The sequence below is a fragment of the Mytilus galloprovincialis genome, chromosome 12 (genome assembly GCF_965363235.1).
Source record: "Mytilus galloprovincialis chromosome 12, xbMytGall1.hap1.1, whole genome shotgun sequence".
Classification (NCBI taxonomy): Eukaryota; Metazoa; Mollusca; class Bivalvia; order Mytilida; family Mytilidae; genus Mytilus; species Mytilus galloprovincialis.
The window spans coordinates 20,940,623-20,946,623 of record NC_134849.1 but is presented as its reverse complement, the minus strand read 5'-3'; positions in this window follow the sequence as shown (position 1 = coordinate 20,946,623).

Here is a 6,001-nt window from a genome sequence, read left to right as displayed (position 1 = left end):
AATGCAGGTATTTCTGAAGTTACAATATATAACAATCCTTTAATAAAAGGTCCAATTTGGAAAGAATAAAAAGTATTTTTTATGGAAGAAACTTAATCAAAATTATATGTTTTTGTGTAATACCGTTAAAGATGGTTACACCGTTTTTCTAATCCATGATCTGTCCCTGAGATCTGTTGTCATGGATGGTCACTTGACAATTCCATTGCACAATCAAACTTTTGGGGGATTTCAAGTTTTTTTGAAAATTATATTTATCTTTAAGATCTGTGAATAATGAAGTATGGATCTCCCTTGTTTGTTCTTTGAATATGTGATGTAATTTATATTTATTATTTTATTTTATACACACCTGTAATACTTTGATATTAACTCATTTGTATAATATATATTTATTTATAGATATTTATTTTGTGACAACATTCCATATATATTTGATCTGCCAAGACAGCTGCTTTTGGACATGTTTTTGTGTGTAACTTAATGGTTTAAGGTGGTATTTCAGAGTTACCTCCCCTTAAAATGACAATTTTAAAATATTAAAACTCAAGCAGAAATAATCAACACTTGTTAAAATATTAATATTTATAAGTTATAATCTTATAAATTTGGTTTTTTTAATGTAAATTCACATTAGCTATCTGTATTCCTGCATCAAATTTTGCTAACTGGTTTGAAAATCAGGACCTTAGATTATCTGTTTTTTTACAATCCAAGATGGCAAAAGACACACATTTCTCCCTAACTTCATCATATGTTCTGATCAGATTTATAGTTGAAGATAATAAAGATAAAAAAAAAATTTATAGTTGAAGATGATAAAAAAAAAAAAGATTTATAGTTCAAGTATTTAAATCATTCCTAAACAAGTCCCCTTTTTGAATTAGTGTCTTGAGATTGGTAATATTTTAATAAAAGACTGGCAATAGAATGGATTCAGTAACCTAGAAATATGTTGTTATAATTAAAGATGTACTTAGGTGAGGTTTTGGAATTTGTGTCAAATATTCGGACTCCTTGGTGTTTTTCCATACAATACAATGTAAAATATTTTGCCCCATAACACCCATTTATTTTTTTATATAAGACTTAATAGCTCATGAAAGGTCATTTACCAAAATTTTAGAAGATTCTTAATTTTCTTTCTTTTGTTTTGAGACCTAATAATACCAATGCAAATATAAGGTAAAAGTTCGAATCAGCCTTTTCCCTCCATATTTTAAATCTCAAATATCTCAAAAAGGAGGTCCATGAACTCAATATGTTTAGCTTATTTTTATCCTTAATTGATGCTCTACCAGCTTATAGTATCAATTTTAACTTCTTAATTTCTTAATTTTCACCTAACCTCACCTAAGTACATCCTGAAGATAATTATATATTCTAGGAAAATGTATTGGAGGGATGTACAAGTAATGACAAGGATTTGTGGGTAATAGGGGTAGAAGCAAATATAATTCTGTTTCAAATGAAAAATAAAATTACGGGTGGTGGGGTGCTGTTCACTCCCTAGTAAAATTTTGCCTTGAATAGTCAGTAATAAAAATGGGCATTGTATTTGCTTAAGGTAGATCATTTTTATATATTTCCTCAGATAGAATCTTCTTATACTTTGTCAAATTGATGATTTTACTATGCTTATTTCAAAAATATAATAAAATGTACAAGTCACCGCACTATTTTTCAAGCTAAGAGTCATTCAAAAATGCCCACATTTGTAGATTGTTCACAAAAAAACTCATTTTAATGCATAAAAAGACATCTAAGTGATAGAATTTTGAAATAAATTAGGAAAAGACAGGTTTTATTATATGTTTTAAGAAAATAAAAAGAAAAAATTTGGTTCAACGAAATTCTTTTCTTGGTGCAATTAAAAAAAACAATTTCCTTATCAGACCAGTAAGAATTATTTATCTCCCCTTAAATGGCTAATTTGATCAATTGATTCTAAAAAACACAAATATTTAGTCTTTGTCAAACATTATAGATAATGCAATAAATCATTTAATTTTCTTTAATAGATACATTTGTACCCTTCCAGAGCACCTGAGATCACCCCTAGTTTTTGGTTGGGTTCTTGTTGCTTATTGTTTAGTTTTCTATGTTGTGTCATGTATACTATTGTTTGTCTGGTTGTCTTTTTCATTTTTAGCCATGGCGTTGTCAGTTTATTTTCGAAATATGAGTTTGACTGTTCCTCTGGTATCTTTCATCCCTCTTTTGTACCATGAATCGACCCTAATTGCTGAAAAAGAGAAGATTGCATTTATATATTGGAATTTATGTAAAAAAAAAATGACTTTACAACAAGTGTGAAATCCTGATATTGAACTTGAATAGCTCAAATGAGGCGAAGAAATGGCAATTTTTTGCAAGGTTTATTTTGTAATATTAGTAGATGATTACCTATGTTGTGCAATAGATTTTAATTTAGAAATTAATATGATGTATTCATTAAAGTGAAAAATGGGACAATTGCAGTTATTATGATTTGCATTTATATATATTTGCTGACTTTTCATTTTATGCTAAATCATTAATATGCATGATATTTATTAGTCTTTCATTATTGTTAGGTGTCAAAGATTTAGAGATATTAAACTCATGCGTTAAAATTCTGAGTTTACAGTATATACCTTTCCTCATTTCTCACTATAAAATTTTGCATTTATTGAGCTTATTAGTTTTGAGCTTTCCAGGTGAAGGTAAATCAAGGAAAAGTATTTTTATGCCCCATTTATGGGCATTATGGGAATTATGTTTTCTGGTCTGTGCATCTGTTTGTCTGTTCATTCGTTCGAGTGTCACCCTTCAGGTTAAAGTTTTAGGTCGAGGTTGTTTTTGATGAAGTTGAAACTTAGTACGCATGTTTCTTATATATATGATCTTTCTAATTTAATGCCAAATTAGAGATTTTACCCCATTTTTACGGTCCACTGAACATAGAAAATGATAATGCGGATTGGGCATCCATGTACTAGAGACACATTCTTGTTTACCAATGGTATTTGTTATGTTTAAGTTATAAATCAATTCAAAAAAATTGTAATGAACTGACTTTATCAGGCCTACTTCCATAACATAAATAGGATTTTTTCCTTTGATGTTTAAATGAAATAAATTGCTTAAAAAGTGTGTTGAGTGAAAACCAAGGTATATTATCTGAAACTTGATGTTGTACCATACTTTGCTTATTAAATATGCAACTCAACTAGAATCCAAAGGAAAGAAGGCGGACCTTAGCTATGGTATAATATATTCAAATTCATGTTATTCCATGGCTGAAGCTCCACCCTTTTTTTGAAAAGTATTGACTGAAATATTTATGAAACTGAAAAACGTAAAAGGTCAAGATCTACATTTGTTTCATTTTATAATAAAAAGCAATAAATCTTAACTTATGAAACCTTTTTCAATCTATATAGGATTGTTATGAGTTCCCTTAATTTTGGAAAAATCACTAAAAGTTTCTTCTTTCAGTTCTGAAAAAAATAAAATGCAATATTACAATGTAGTACCATTTTCTTTGCAAAAATTCAATTAAATAACGATTCCAAAAAAAAAAGAGGGGGGGGGGGTTAATTATAGAAAAAGGAATAGATATATATCAGCTACAAAGATTTGTAAAAAAAAAATGATTCTTTTTGCGATATAAAAAAGGGGATGTAGACTATCTACAATTCCTGGATCCGCATCTGTTCAGTGATTTATCATCAAAATTGTGTTTTAATAAACAATCGAATTAATCAAATAACGGAAGAAAATCAGTTTGAACGAAAACTTTAAATTTATAAATATACATTTTGCAATGAGATGAACAATAAGTAAAATATGGTATTTGTTTGATATCTTGAAAACCAACAAAAAAAAAACGTAATTCATACCGTCATTATTTAATCCTTTTCGCTGGAATCTGACATTTTTGTTTATTTTCTGATGACACAATGAAATTACGTGCAAATACAATCATACACGAGGCGCAAAACAAAAATCAGGAAAATCCGACATTTGTTTTACTTTCTGAAAATTGTGGGACTCTAATAAATGGAATACATAGAAGATTACACACGAAGCGCAAAAATTACTTGTGCAAGCTTCTATTTCATTGGATGAAACTGTAACATAATCAATTTCCAACATTAGTTCAAGGTCTTCAAGCTGTCAATCATTTAATTTATATTACAAATTTTATATACCATGTGCCTTCGGATTCGTTTGTTTAAATATGTTAACTCGTAAGAACCATGGTATATATATAGTACTGATCATATTCAATAGTTGTGACATTCTCAATCCAATCAAAAGTAATGACTTATTCATGTCCAACCCCTGTTACCCATGTGACCTTGTCATAACAATTAGCAGTAATGACCGACCTTGTCATAGCGAATTTACAACTTGTAGTTGTGACTTTGTCATATATACTTAAAAGTTATGAACTTGTATACAAATAAACCTTTGTGACCTTGTCATATCCGATTTACAGTTGTGACCTTGAAACATCCAATTAAGAGTTGTGATCTTGTCACATCCTATTGATAGTTGTGACCTTGTCATATACTATTAATAGTTGTGACCTTGTCCTACCAAATTAAAATTATTGACCTTGTCATATCCATTTTATTGTTGTGATCTTGTCATATACTATTGATAGTTGTGACCTTGACATATCCAATTGATAGCTGTAACATTGTCACATCCAATTAACAGTTGTGACCTTGTCTTACCAATTAACATAATGGATTTTGTCATATCCATCTTACAGTTGTGACTTTGAAATGGCATTTAATTTTTGTTCATTCCTTTGCAACTGTTCAATAAACTGTGGTGAAATAATGGTATAATCATACTAGTTTATACACTCTGATGTATTATTATACTGATTTTAAATTTCTCAAATTGTTATTCTATGTTTATCTTTTATATTATTTATATTGCTCTATCTTTATGTTAGGCATATATATGTTAGGTCAATAAACGTCTTTACCAAGTTATTTGTTTTGTATCTTTTCACATTATTATATTGTTGTCATGTTGCTCATGATAAAATGACCTTGGAGAAATTTGAATGCAGACTTAAAAGAAGTATCTGTATAACAAAGGAAAATTCAATTGTTGAAAATCTGTAAAAAAAAAAACAAGTTCAATACTAAAAAGAAGATGTGGTATGATTGTCAATGAGACAACTCTCTACAAGATACCAAATTACCAACAGTTATATAGATGTAAAGAAGATGTGGTATGATTACCAAGAGACCAAATGACACACAAACTATCAGCTATAATTCACTGTATGGCCTTAAAGTATATTGGAGACCTTGTAATAGAGTGTTTTCAGTATTTCATCTACAGTGACCACAAAGGTTGTTAGTTTGGACCTTTTCATTGCAAGGTGATTTTGACTACGATCTTAACTAAATAGGATTGCCAGTTTTCCTCCCACAGTTGTTTTGGTCAAGCCTACGACTTTAGTTGAATGCTCGACACAAGGATAGTGATCCAGTGGCAGCATTAACTAACTTCTTAAAAGCTTTATATATTAGAAGGTGAAAGACCTGGGTTCTTCGCACTTTGTATATAGATGTCTTATGTTACGAAGTTTCCTTGACCTCATTTTCATGGTTCAGTGACTACTTGAGGATTTTTTTTTTGTAATGTTAATTTCTCACTTATTGAGAGTAATAGGATAACTGTATTTGGTATGTGCCTACCTTGCAAAGACCTCATGCCCGTCAGACAGTTTTCACTTGACCTTGAATGACCTCATTTCATTGATCAGTGAACAACGTTAAGTTTTGGTGGTCAAGTTCATATCACAGATACTATAAGTAATAGGTCTTGTAAATTTGGTTGATGGAAAAATTGTAAGGTGTACATGTTAAAGTGGTAGATATCATCTGGCCTTGACCTCATTTTCATGGTTCAGTGGTTATAGTTAAGTTTTAGTGTTTTGGTCTGTTATTCTTATAAGTACTATATGCAATAGGTCAACTATATTTGG